General features: G+C 47.8%; 1 protein-coding gene across 3 annotated transcripts in view; it reads left to right on the plus strand.

The window, feature by feature from the left end:
- ZHX3 (zinc fingers and homeoboxes 3) overlaps window positions 1-14,530 on the plus strand; it is a 50,401-nt gene that overhangs the window by 19,279 nt on the left and 16,592 nt on the right. The gene's annotated exons all lie outside the window — the stretch shown is intronic.

A 14,530-nucleotide genomic window follows, 5' to 3' on the forward strand; every position in this document is an offset into this window, starting at 1 on the left:
GTTTTCTCCTTGGCTTCAGCCGATAGAAGAAGTGTGCTTGGAAATAACACTCTGGTTTTCCATTACACTGTTCCAGAATTTTGAAGGAGAAATTGGGTCTCATACCAGAGCAAAGCCATCTCATTTGTAAGAAATGAGGTTCTTTGGTTGAGCATTAGTGTGCAGGCTGGTGGGGAGTTCATTCACCCAGTTCACAGCTGTGTGACAAATGACAGTGTCCCTGTGGAAATGGGGATTTTTCAAACCCTAGAGTGATTTCTACCCAGCTTGTGCCATGCCTGGAGACTGCTTGTTTCTAGACTTTATTAAATAATCAGCATCAGGACTACCACAACTGGACTGATGCTGTTTACTGCAGCTTTCCTGACACACTTCCAGCTCTGCAGGCTAAATCCAGCCTGTTAAACTGGTAGGAATAAACTAATGGACCCTGCTGTAGCACGTGATGTGCTGGGATCCACGTGTACCCTCAGCCTCCTGAGAGCTGTCCTCCTTGAAGTTGCCTCAGTTAATTGCATACTAGGTGGGTCCTCAAATTCCTTATGGCAGTAATCTTGCAAATGCAGTGAAAATTGTTGCTCTTGGGGTTGTCTTACCATTATAGATGGAGAATTAAGCAGGAGGAAGAGGTTAAAGCTTTTGTAGCTTCACTCTGCCTTGGTAAACAGGGTCAGGGTCTCTTGGGAGGGAGAGTAGGGGGAAGGGAATTAAATTTTATATCCCTTGGTATTTGCCACTGAAAGATAGTAATAACGCGTTTGGATGCTTTGTGTGGAAGGTCACTGGGTAAGTGGGGAGGATTCCTTTGTGTTACATCTGCAGAAAATAATGTCGTTTATTACTGAAGGGCTTGCACCCAGAGACAGACTGTGGCATTGTAGCACCATGTGTCATCCTGCCTGTGTGCTCGCAGTCCTGCGCTGGCACACGGCGGGGTCCCGATACCTTCTTAGGGAGCTTTAAGAACCAAACTCAGGATCTCTGCTCTAGGACTTGGCCCCTTTCTCTCCACTCCTCCGTTCCCCCCACCCTTCTCTGGTGTCCTCTCCCTCCCAATTAATTTGTTTTTAAAATGATTGTGCTATTGTGTGCATCAATATGCACATAGCCTGTCTTGTTTTTCTCTTGGACTGAAAGTGCAAAGCAAATCTGTTTATGGTTTTGGTGAGCTAATTCTTCCCCACCCTAGATTTTTAAATAGACTCTTTCTTTACCAAGCTTGCAGAGCTTGCAGGACCTATTGGAGTAATGGGAAAAATATGTTGTGTGCTAACGTTCCTTTTTTGTAAAACTTTGTTTACAACACCCTATTCCTAGCAGTGCATTTGGGAAGTGCATATCTGGATGCTGAAGCAAGTAGAAGACTTTGAAATAGGAAAATGGGAATTTAATGTGTTCAAGGAGGAAATGTTTTGAGTTTCCAACTTTTGGCAGTTGGACTGTGAAGCATAATCTAGTGAGCTGTGCTGAGTTGTCCCTTCAATTATTTAACTTCTCCTGCAAATCCCAGTTCTCAGGCTTGGCTGTTCCCTGGGCTGCCTGTTGCCTTCAAACAGGCTCCTCCAAAGCAGCCGTCGATTCAGACCTTGCAGATGAAGGTAAGAGCAGCGAGGAGTGCTCTTGGCCTGTAAATAGTCTGTTGGCTTCAGGTCTCAGTAGGTCACTGGTGTGTTGGAAACATTATTTTTACCTCTTGATTTCATCCTTCCTATGAATCAATCTCAAACCTGTCTGTTTAGGTTAACAACCTTGTCTGCATCCTTGCAGGGGTTTGCAGAGTACAGTTCTGCTCTGTGCACAGCATTTTCACCAGGGCGTTTTGGCTGCTGGGAGGCAGAGCTTGGCTCAACTATGGGAGCACTAGAAAAACCCCACGGACACCAGTGTCTGTGATGTCCGGTTGGTGGCTTGGCTCCCAGCACTATAGCCTGCCCGCCCCGCTGCTGCACCTCCTCTCCTCAACACCTGGTTGTTATTTATTTCTACTGTAAACTAAACGATGAGCTGCTTGTGACTGGCCACAGGGTGGGAGCTCTGCGTGGAGGTGGCCAGTACATGTGCAAATGCACTTCCAGCCCAAGCTTTGTAGAGCAGATGTGGGCTTGGCTGAGGTCTCTGGGTACTCCTGAAACATAAATAAGCAGGAGTAGGATTTCAAAGCTAAGCAAATTTTTGATATCATGCCTCTTCAGCTGTGTGTTTAGGGTCCAAGGATCTGGAGGCCCATGGTTGCTAGTTTGATCTTGTTGCTAATAACTGACTGGAGGTGCTTCTGCTGAACTGGTTCTTGCAGGGGGCTGAGGGGTTCATCCTGGTCAGATGGCATGGCATTAATGAAGACGGAACCCATGGTGTGAAACGCATAGGGTGCTTTCATAAAACTGGGTGCTCTGCATGAAATCCCCAGTTCCAGCTCCAGCATTGAACGTGCTCCTCACTGGGGTTTAGGGTCAGGTGTTGCAGAGTGACAGCAAGGTCTTCTGGTGGGTAACTTGAAAGTGAAATGGGCTAGGGCATGGTTATCGTGCTCCTGTGGCTGTCATCAGCTATTCCACCAACAGCTGCCTCTGCTCTGCCAGTAAAGAGATGGGGGGAAGATAGATTCAATTTCCCCACCCCGAGAGACAAATTTTTACTGAGAGCAAATGTTCATCTGCAAATCTGCAGCAGAGCACAAAGTAAATTCCTCACCTGAAGGCTTTGCAAAGCAGAATCGTCCTTTATCCATGTAACTTGGTAGTGCCGGGTTTTTTTTCTGTAGCAGAGTCTTAGTGGAGGTGAAGTTCTCTCTTTCTGTTCTTTTTCTTCTCTCTTCCTGTCGAGCTGATGGAGTTTGGTGCTCCCCAGGAAGGTGATGGTTGGGGGTTAGCACTGAAGAGGGCTCATCATTCCCCAGGCAGGTGGCCGTAGCCCTGAGCATGGAGCTGTGAAGCTGTTTTGAGAACTGACCAAAGGGATCTACCTCTGTTTTCATCTTCACATCTCCCCAGTCAGGATGTGTAACTAAAGTTTTCCCCACTTGCAGCTCAGACACAGTTGTCCTGAGGCAACCCCCCTCATCCCTCTCTCCCTACTCTTATCTCTTATTGACCTGTCCGCTGGGGACATGTATACAATATCAGTGTGACAAATTAAATTGCTTGTACCCAGAAAGATGTGGCCACTGGATGCTTAAATGCTGCATAAACTTCTTGGCTAGACCTGCACTAACTGTTTTGACTCCCCCCTGTGCAGGCTGCATTGTATTGCTTGAAAGGCAAATTCCATCCTGCGTGGCCCTTTCCAAACCTATTGCCCAACACTTTCACTATTTGTCATCAGCTGAAAATTATCTGAGCACTGTAGATACCCACGGACGTGGTTTGATTGTCTGTTGTATTAAAAATTGCATCTGTCTGCTGGAAGGATTTGGTTTGCAGTTCCTGTTTCCATGTGCATGGGCTTCTCCCATGCTGGAGGTCAGAGGGGTTTGGGGCACAGAGTGATGCTGCAGCCTGGGCTCTGCTGTTCCTCGTGGCTCTGTGAGCAAGGTGAGCTGTCCCCCAGGAAGGCACCGGGGTATGTGGGGAGGTGGCACTGCTGGGGCTCCAACAGTGGCTGTCCCCACCCCGCAGACTTGCAGGAGCAGCCAGCCTGGATGCTGCTGAGATGCCTTCAACCAGCCCTGCCTGGTAGGGCTGCGCTGAGGGTATAGAAGGCTCCAGCGAAGGCCATTTCTAGTTTCTGTAGATGGACTGGGGTATGCTGAGAGACGCTGTACGCAGATTCCTTTAGGATGGAATAGAGCTGTGTCCGTGGCCCATGAAAGCGCGGATAAAGTCCATTTGGTTGTTTTTGCAGCAACACAAACTGATTGCATGCCAGGTTCAAGGAGAGGCCTCGGGTGAAGGGAAAAAGGCTTTTTGATGTTTGGCTCAGTGCTAAGGCTGCAATATTCCGTTTCATCCATAAGTATTTATGAATGAAGATGCAAATCCAAGGTGAAACTGGGGAACTGGTAAGCTCTCACTGGAGGCCACCCTTCAAAACAAAGCGATTAATGCGGAGGTAAAACACCTTCTTATCTCCCAGCTTGATCTGCAGCCTTATAAGCGCTTTGGTGGTTCAGCTGTCTGCAGTGCTTAGGGAGTTGTCTGTTCCAGCACACTGAATGTGCTGCAAGTTTTAATTTATTTTACTTCCAAAACAACCCTTTGAGCTTGTTGGGCTGGAAGGGAAACTCGTAATAATTCTCTGTGCCAGTGTATTTCAGCATAATCTCCTGGCAGTGCTTTTGTCTGCAAACTGGGAGGGTTTCTGACTAAAGGTGACCCATTAAAAGGATGATCTCTGTTAAATAACTAGACTGGGGACTTAGAAGTCCTGGGTTCAATTACTTGCTTTCTATAAGCTTCCTGTGACCTTGGGCGAGTTATTTGCAATTGCTGCGTGCCTCATTTCCCTTTCTGTAACACACCGGTGACAGCATTTCCCTTCCAGCCAGGAGCTGTGGCAGTGGGAGGGCGGTCCGTACCCTTTTCCATAACTGGTGTGTGAAGAACCTGGATGGAGTAGAAAGCATGACCATCTTACAGGCCTTTCTTCTGTTCTCCTGGGGAAAATGGAACAGGATGATCGTTGAAATGGTTTTATAGGTGAGATCCTGGGGCTCCCTGCCCGACTGCAGGTGTACACCAGCGAGGTCATTAGCCGCTCCTTGAGCTGAGAAGCCTTCCTTAGCGCTGCTTTCAGTTCTTTAGCTTCAAATTGATGGTCAGTTGGGGTAGAGCAGGTTTCTGGTGTTTCTTTGGCCTCAGCATAAAGTTTTCCTTTATTGTAGTATTCTGTGTTTGCTCCTGTGCTGCCTTTCTGCTTTAAACCTGGGTGGGTGCTCGGGAGAGGTGATGGCTTTGTGAGGAAAGATGCTGGCATGTGGTGCTGCTCCCCACTTCAGCGTGCAGACGTACCTCGGGCAGATTGTTTCATCCCTCCTTGCTCCTGTTCCCCCTTTCCAGTGGGGGTAGCAGTGCTGACCACCCCTTTTACCCCTTCCTAAGGGTCAAGAGAGGCTTTCCAGCGCCCCTGAAACATGCTAAAACCTCCTGGTTGGGAAGGCAGACAACGGGGGGGGAGCAGGGGCCTTGCTGGCTCCCACATTGTGCCGTGAAGATTCCTTGCCATTCCCAAGGGATAAGCCCATGGGAAGCCTCCACATGATGGCCACATCCAGGCAGCGCAGGAGCTGCCTCCAGTTGCCTGCATTTTGGGTGCAGCGGAGCTGCAGGAGGAGTGATGCTGAACCTCCTTCATCCAATGGCATGCAGCCCCTCTTCCCTCTGTAGAGCCTGACGGTCTGGGGTGGATCTGGGAGAGCTGCTGGCCTGAGACCCCCACCCCGTATCAGTGACTGAGCTCCAGCCAGTGTGGGATGCTGGGATTGAGTGGATGGAAATGAGCATCTTTGAGACGTGGCGGAAAATTGGGCCTCGTGTTTGTGGGTGGGTAAAAATGCTCCCGGGGAATATCTGACTCTCCAGAAATAACAAAAATATGGATACCTGTATTCGCCTGTGTCATATAGTTGGGCTTAACGGCTTGTGCAGGCTGTTGAGAAGCACCCCGAAGCAACTTAGCAGCAGATTGTAAATTGGGGCCAGCTCTTTCATCTTTGGTGGGAATATCTGTCGTATGAAATTTTTATCGCACCGTGGCCCAGAGAATCCATCCATCCATCCCTTTTGGACAGAAGCTTTTCTTTCAACTCTGTTCTGCCCTTCCCAAACCCCAAAAGCCCAAAAGCTTTCCTCTTCGAGGTATCTGGAGTTAATGACATGCCAGGTGGGATGCTGTGAGGCTGGGCAGCTGGCAGTGTGTGCTCTCCAGGAGAGGATAAGAGGCTGGAGCTGCTTCTAGACCAGGGGGTTGTAAAGCTCAGACTGCAGGTAGGTCTGCCAGCTGTTCCCTCAGACTCTGCCTCTAGCTGGGAACCCTCCTGGAGTAAAACTGTGTCTTAAAGAGCAGGACCCACACTGGTAAAAGGGAAGAAATCAACCTGTTGATGTAAAGGATGTGGTATCTTTAAGCACTCCTGTCTAACCTTCTTCTTTTCCCATTGCATGGTTTGTGTGGTCCTCATGGTGGGACAGCACACATTTAAGGCTGTGGACTTTTCCCGAAGTTGTGGGTCTTTTAATCGTTCAAGCTGCTTTCTGTACTGGGGAGGGTAAGCTCCAGGCTGGCGTGTATGTGTGTGGAAGATCACGCAGATGTGTGACTTCTGGGAGCCTTCAGAGTTGTCTCTTGGAGGATATTGGAGCTCTGGAGAGAGGCTCAGCAAGTGTCTCGTGGGGACAATCAAAAATGCCATGGAAATAACCACTGGCAGAGGAGAGGAGGGATGAGGAGAAAATGCCAGGCAGCAAGGGGGGAGGCTGGTAGCAGTTTCCTAAGGTAAGTGATCTGCAGTGAACCATTTCAGAACACCTGCGTGTTCTGGGGGACAGGCAAGTGGGACCTGCGTATCCTCCTGGGAGCAGCCCTTGGCTGGTGGGCAGCTGCAGTCCCACGGGACCTTGCCCAACACGGCAGCTCGAGTGATTTGAAAGGCAAAGGTACTTTCTTTACTAGCAGCTTTTCACCACTCGTTAGCACTTGCCAGGTAGTGACGAGACTTGTGCCCCGTTTTAGAAGGGGAGCGAGGATGAAGGGTGTGGATAGGAGCAGCTGGCCTTGAATTTTGGGGGCTGCCCCTAGCAGTTGCTGAGTCCTTTAGGTGTGAAAGCAGATGGTCTAGAGGAACCTTAAAAACAGTGGGAGTATGGCTCTGCGGTGCTTTGGATAGTGCTGCAAACCACTTTCCCAGCTGTCACTGGAAGGTACGTACAGTTTTACAGCATTAATCCGTGGAGAGCTCACTTCATGAACCCTCTCGCTCGGCAGCTCTGCCTGATCCTGGCCGCTTGGGCGAGCAGCCTGACGCAAGGACGTGTGTGATTGATTTTAAGAACATGAAGAACATCGTGGGTTTCACTGTGAAGCTGCCTCATGTGCTCCTAGCTTAACTGAGGACGAGTCCCACTGAGTGAACTCTTCCTCCCCGTGCTCCCCCGATGCTGCAGGCATCTATTCGCTTAATCTTTTGCCGGCAGGTGATTATGGGCTTGTGTATGGAGGGAGTTCCTGCTGTCCTGAGCTTTCTCCAGTGTGACACGCTGTCATTTTGGTGCAATATCATTAAGCTGCTTCCAAGTCTGCTCTCTCCCAGCCCAAGGAAGAAAGCCGGTGCCTGGAGGACCACGTTCTGCTAATGTGAATATGGTTTGGACTGCTGCCCTAGAAATGAAAGGCTCCATCATGCCGTTAGTAAGCCCCCAAGCCAGCTGGTCGTCCCCATTCCTGTATTTGCAGACTACCTGCTGACACAGCATAAATGTTATTTTTACATTATCGTCCCCTGTGCTGACTCCTCCTGCAGTTTAGTTCATCCTGCTGTTTTCTTAGTTATGTTAAACAGAGTTAATAATGTATGGTCTGCCATTCATCCTAATGATGCTGGTGAATGTTTTACACTGGTTCATTTATTTCTGAAAAAAAAGGAGGAAGTCTTGATCTTTGTTTCTCTCAGATTATAACATAGGCCGTGATACTTTTGGTGGTGTAAATCAGGAATATTTATGTTATCCATGGTACGCTTTGCCATGAGAACTTTTCCATGTGTGGTTGAAATGCTGGGCAATTTTAGATTCCAGAAAGGCAGCTTTTCTCCAAAGGCTTCAAGTTAAATCAGTTCTTATGATGGAATGAGAGCCTTCAAATAGGCAAACTGATTTTTTTTTTTTTTATTTTTACTGAGTCTTATTTCATTCCTTGGTTTATTCCTGCATTCCTATGGAAGGATGTCGTTCCCATCCTGCTAGTCCTGCACCCAGTCTTGTCTAACTCACACAATTGTTTGCGAAGGTTGGGATGGCTTCAAGAGGGCAAAATGGAGCAGTCGGCTCTCCTTTAAGCAGCATAATGATAGAAAACAGGCACAAATTCTTTCCCTGTTTTCCCTTTATGTCACCTGTCTGCACATCTGATTTGGGCAAATAAAGCAGCTACTAATAAACTCTTATTTGCTGTTGTCACAGGAAGGGCCAAAAAGTCCTGGGACCAGTCTACATTTATGGTTTGGATTTTTTTTCTTTCTTTCTTTTTTTTTTTTTTTTTTTTAGTAATTCGTGTGGGTTTTTGAAAGGAATATTACTCAACAGTCTCTGTAAATTACACAAGTGCCAGAAAGCTGCTCTGTACCCGTGCAACAGCAGGTTGTAGGAAACAGGAGCTCAGTACTGATAGGCAGCCTCGCCTGTCTGGTGAAGAATTGATGGAAACGCTTTGCTGGGAGTGAGAGGTTGGCCCAGATGCCCTCATTCTGCAAAGGGAGCTGTGCAGAGCTCTTCGGAAAAGCAAGAGTCTTGTTCTTTCAAGGTGAGCCAGCACCTGCTTGTGGGGATGGGACCAAGGTTTCTCCCACTTGGACAGAGAATATGGGAGCAAGAGCCAAGCACATGTGGCCGGAACCCTTGGGGTTGGCACATCGCTGACAAAACCCAGAGCTGCTGCTGTCCCCCACGGGACCGTCCTAAGCAGGGACTGGGGCAGTGAGGTGGTAGCAAGCCTCTCTGCACTAGTAGGAACATAAAATACTTAGAAAACTCATCCAATACAGCTATTGGAGATACACTAGTAACTTCACACCTGGCTGCACGCACGGAAAGCGGGGAGTTCCTGGGGTTGTGGTGTCTGTGGGTGTATTTTTGAAGCCTGTGGCCAAGACCTGAAGATCGGTTTGGTACGGCATGGCAGTAATTGGGCAGTATTTGCATAATGATAGTAATTTCCTTGTTCTTATTTCCGGAATTTGGTTTACAAGAGCATGCAGCAATGTGACTTAAAGCTGTAAGTATTTGTCTTTGTTGGCAGTTGGAAATGTAATATTAGCTGTGACTCTTTACAGAAATAAGTGTTCAGTGTCGGAGCTAAATTGAATAATATGGTGGTGTTTGTATCTTAATCTTCCAAATAGCTCTCTTAAGTTCGCTCCATTGATGTCTGAAAGGCTTAAAAATAATAAACTCTATTGTGTAGAGCTTTGAATACAGAGTGCAGGCTTAGTAATTGCTGGCGGTTCATGGGTAGGCTCGCTAACACATGGCAAGGAAGCAATTCTCCCAGCATGCCTGATTTTTTTTTAAAAAGAATCTCCTCCTATCAAGGCCTTGTGAGCCACAAATTGCTGAGTACATCAATATTTTGAATAAAGGCTTGCAGGAGACCTCAGTCCAAAACCCCAAAACCCTTTACTTGGGCCATCGTGCCATTTAAAAACACCTCTTGTTTTCCTCATCAGTCTGCTGAAAGCTGTTTCCATCCCCAGCTGCCGAGCAGGGTAGGTGGAGTGGGTTGGGGAGCTCATCTTCCAGCCAGCGAGACCCCGCCGGCTGCCTGTCGGCAGGGAGCTGAAGTCCGGAGCCCCTGTCCCCTGCAGAAGGTAACAACCCAACTCCCGACCTTCTGCCCTTCACAGGAAGGGGCAAAAAAAGCCACATACTGGGTGGGTTGGATTTTTTAAAATGGTGTTCAAAAAATAAGGTCCCTGGGGAATTGAGTGTCAAAGGGAGAGCTCTGAAAGCAGGGGTCAGGCTTTGCTGGGTTTTCTTAGATGTCCACTGCTTCCTTGTGAATGAATTTTTAACTGAGGAGTTGCAGAGGGCAGCTAAGGGAAAGGCTGGTTAGACAGCAGGCGTGATTTAAAAAACAACCAAAAAACCAGGAGAGAGAAAGGAGGAGAACATTATTTGTTTATCGCAACTGTACTTGAAACTAATTTTAAATATCTGTCTTCTGAGAGTAAGGAAATTCCTTTAGCTTCCAGCAGTAAATAACTGGGATGCTTACAGCTCACAGCTGACCTACAGAGGATGGTGAGTTTTCAACTAAAAAAAATAATTGACTCTCCAGTAAGGACAATCCATTCTAAGTGTCACTAAACAGCTGGAGGAAGAGTCTGGACAAGCACGGTTCATATCACAAATAACCTCTGAACTTTGAACTTTGTTCTGTGTCCCTGCGTACTGTCCAGAGTGGCTTGACAAATGGTTTTGAACAAATAACAGTTTTCAAACCAGAGAGCGAGTGACAAGTAGTATGTTTGGCTGGCAGGTGCACGATTTGGATGCCTGGATCTTGCCCATGGAAATAGCAAATAAAATCCCAAACCCATTTTTCTCTTACTATCAATCCCAAAAGAAATGGTGAATGTTTCAGAGCAAGGGAGAAGGTTGTCTCCTGTGAGCTCTCGGCTGTCAGCAGGTGAGGGTTCAGCAGCAGGGACGATGTCGTTCTCCATGCCCGTTCTTCTTGGCCACTGAGTGGTGGAGCACCTGTTAGCTGTGGCGAGGGCTTCTGAAGCTCAGCTTCTCATCAGGCATGTCTTAGCAAAGGGTTTGGCCATTAGGATGCTGAGCCCTCTCAGTGGTCCGCCCTTCGCTGTGTCAGCAGGACCTGCTGGGAAGTGGGGACTTCGGGAAGTCTGTCACTAATGTAGGTACTAAAAAGGAGCTGGACTTCTTTTGAAAATGGTGTTCTAGCCGAAGGAGCTGAGCACTTGCCAGTCTGACCATATGCTTCTGAAGGTCTTGTGGTTCAGCGCTTTAGGCCAGGGTACTGTCTATTTAAGGCAGTGGAAGAAAACCCTGTGCTACTCCTGCAGAGTAGGTATGTGAACTGTAAGCATCAGGACCAAATGGTAGTTCTAGAATTAGATGGTGTCCCTGATTTCCCTCTTCAGTTTTAAGTGGATGCAGCGTTCTTCACTTACAGTCTCAACTGTTGTGTTGCATTGTTGTATGGGGTTGAACATCTGCCCCTTCCAGCCACAAAAGTGGCTCTGTTCCAGTGGTGGGTGGTTTCTTTCTATTCAGGGATCCTCTGAGGCCTGGAAAAGCTTGAGTATTAGGCATTGCATGCTGTCAACTGTTGCAGATCCCCTTGGCTCCCCTTCTTCCAACATCTGTGAGGCCAGAACTGGCCATCTTGGTTTGTCCATGCACAGTGCATAGCACAGAAAGACCCTAACCCTACCAGCCACTGCTGAGCAGGGAGTGGGACCTCACCAGGAACCTGTCCGTCCACTGCCAAAAATGCCTCTAGAAGAGGAGAGGGAAGACCTGTCACTAGCTCCCTGGGGAGGGCAGTGCTGCTGGGACCACAGTGCTGGGCTCCTTCTCCACCCATAGCACCCTCGCTAGTGAATGCTTGTCCTCCACGCCACAGCTCTGCTTTAGCGGTGGTGTCCTGCTGCGTGGCCGGGAAAGGAGCAGGCAGAGCAGCCGTGGCACCAGCAAATCTCTGCAGGAGTCCCTTGCACCACGTTAAAAATGGCTGGGATGCTACAGCAGAGGGGCAAGGTGCCAGTCCCACGCAGGTCTCTCAGCCCAGTATTTCTTTCCCCCAGCATTGTGTGCAGGTGATTGACTGGCGTTTGCTTGGCAAAAGCCTTTTGAATATTCATTTGGCTGGCGGGAGATGAGAGTATGGTAGCTCCTTGAAATCAGCTTGGGGAGGGGAGGCAAATAAGACTGCCTTTTTCTTGCTGCTAGTGCTACTTGAACTCTCTCAAATGCATACTTCACAGGGATAAATGATTGCAGAGACCTCAGCCTACCTAACAAGCCTGCACTTGTAAAGCAAAAATTATAGTGCCTGCATACTTGCCATCCTCGTTCAAAAGCCCATTCCTCATTAATATCGCTTTATACATATTATTGCAGCTCGAAATGCCATTCCTCTTCTCCCCACCCATTTCCTTGACTGGCTGTGACATACAGGAACTACACCCAGTGCTTGACTCGCCTCTCCTGACCTTTTGTAACTTGGCTCCAAACTCCTTTTTTTGGGTCTTTTGCAAAACACTGTCAGAAGGGAAAAATCCTTTGTTAAAACACAGCCAACTCCTGCCTCAACGTGGAACAGTTTGTTCTGCTAAAAGAATGAGCCAGTTCAGTGAGCAGAAAAACATTGCCATAAACCAGTGGACTCAATAAGCTGCAAAAGCCATCGACTGCGCTCAAGGTCTGAAAGGACGACTCTGAGGCAGGATCCACAGGGGATGGGGGAAAAAAAAAATATAAAAAAAAAATCCTCGATCCTGACCTGCCAAACCCCGTTTCCTTGCTTTCAGCCCAAGTATTTTGCAGTTGTCTTTTTGATTATAGCAACCGTAAGTGGGGGAATGGGAGCTGATGCTGGGCCAGAACGTAGCGCAGCTCTTGAAGCTAGCATGTTGTAAAGGGCATGGTGGATGAAGTCATCCGAAAATGCTCCACTGGGAAGGGGCTGCAGCACTCTGCTCCTCTTCAGTCTGTGCTGCAGAGGATCAGCTCCAGCACCCTACATTTGCTGTCTGGTACTATTTAGTCGGTTGGTTTAGTCCTTCCCACTCATATCTTGTTTTAAAACTCTGGACACTCTTTACTTCCCTGGAATTGCTGCAGGTCTGTCCCTTACGGGGCTGCTTGGTAACTGGTGGTCAGCCTGTGTTCAGTGTTTCTTCATTGCACAAGGGACTTGGATGCTCAGTGAGAAAATCATGTGACCCTCTAGCAGGCTTTTGGGTTTGTGGTTCTGCAGCAGGATCGTTTCAGTGCTGGTATAAAAGCTGATGCTGGTGTTCTTTTAACAACAAATGTGCTAGCATCTAGAGCTGTGGTTCCCAAATTTGGGTGGTGGCCCCCAGATAGGGTCAGCCATATGGAGGTGGATGTGGAAACCTTGAGGTGGGGTTCTGAGCAGAAGTGCTTCAGAAACATGGGCTCAGAGGCTTCCCCCAAAATGACTCCTTGGGACTGGGCAGGCTGCAGCAGCGCTGGGAGCACGGTGGGCTTCTGTGTTTTGTGTGCCCTGTTGCCACTGAGCACTTGTACTTGTGAACTTCTCACCAGCTTGGCCAAGCATTTCCTGCTGATTTAAAAGACTTAAGTATCCTTGTCAGAAATTTAACGTGGACCAAGATCTACCTCTGGTTCTCATTTTGCTTTGGGAACTGGGTGTCTTTACTCTGAGCTTCCCAATAGTTTTTTAGCTTGGAGCCAGTTCAGTAATTTCAGATAATAAAAATATGAAGAAGTATATTTTAGGTGTAACCTTTTCACTTGCATTCCAATGGGCTGTATCTGCCAAAGCTGGTCTTGCTCTACCTAAAGGGTGATGCTTGGTAATGAGCTCTAGGCGTGGGATCGCAAGGTGTGTAGCAAGTCTGAACGTGGGGTGGCAGAATATTACGGACCTGTGTGGGGCCATTGGAGGTGCCTGTGATCAAGCTGCAATTGCAAACAGATCCCTGGCAGTGCAAGCAAAAAGAAAACCTCCTGGAGAAGGCACAAGGGGGTGAAACTGGAGCTCCTGTGCACTTATAAACATGGCCGATGTTCTCATACTGTTCCGTTCAGGCACGAACCAACCCGCTGGTATTCACCAGCTGAGTGCGAGGTGATGGGAGACCCAGATACCAATGAGCCTGAGGGACTTCTTGAAGCTCCATTAATGCTATCTGGTGTCCTCTGCTGGTAGCATTAACCTGTTAACCTTAGAGCTGGCTCTGTCGAGAGATGATTATCTGTCTGCTGGACCTTTTCCTTTTGGGGGAATGCCAGGAATGTTTTGCAAGATGGACAAAATGTGAGGATTGAAGCTATGGAGGTGGGTCCCTGGGATGCTGGGACTGTGAACCCTGCTAAGGTAGTGTAACTTGGAGCAAATCTGTAATGAAGCCTCTATGCCAAAACAGATTATTATTTTTTTGGAAGATGTTAATGGTATGATTGCATAACGGTTTATTTTGTGCTTGATCAAATGGATGAGGGCAGAGGAAAAGGAGTGAATTAATGTTAGTGATGTTCAAACAGAAGCACGCAAAGCTCTGAGGGATGATCAGTGGTTTTGTTTTGATGTGTGTTATTATTTTTTTTTATTATTCCTGACGTTCTCCTGAAATATAGCACGCAGGCTTGTCTCTAAGGGGGGCACATTGCCAATAGTCTAAAGGTTATATTATCCTAGTGACCTATTTTTATACTTTAATCGCATTCTGTTTCAGCCACCCCTTTCTAGCCTTCCATCTCACACAGTTTTGTGCTCATCTGAGAAAAAAAAAAAAAAAAAAGCAGAGATAATTACCATTAGTCCCTGAGTGCTAAGGCAGCAAGCCAGCCTCTACCCAGGTAACGATGGCAAAGGCGAGTTGCTGCTGTTATGGAAGCACGAGAGCAATCCAAAAACACAGCTCGTAAATGGGTGATGACCTGAAACGGGGCGATGAGGAGTGTCGCAGGGCAGAGGAGAAAGGCAAATTTTAAATGGAGAAGTACAGCAGTTTGTAGAAGGGTGAAATTTTAATGAATAGCTCTGTTTAACTAGCCTAAATGGAAAAGACGCTTTTCTACTCTGGGCCTGCCAAGTAATGGAGAATGAATACGATTGTTCGGTCAACCAGCTTCCCCTGCCTTTA

The sequence above is a fragment of the Falco naumanni genome, chromosome 10 (genome assembly GCF_017639655.2).
Source record: "Falco naumanni isolate bFalNau1 chromosome 10, bFalNau1.pat, whole genome shotgun sequence".
Classification (NCBI taxonomy): Eukaryota; Metazoa; Chordata; class Aves; order Falconiformes; family Falconidae; genus Falco; species Falco naumanni.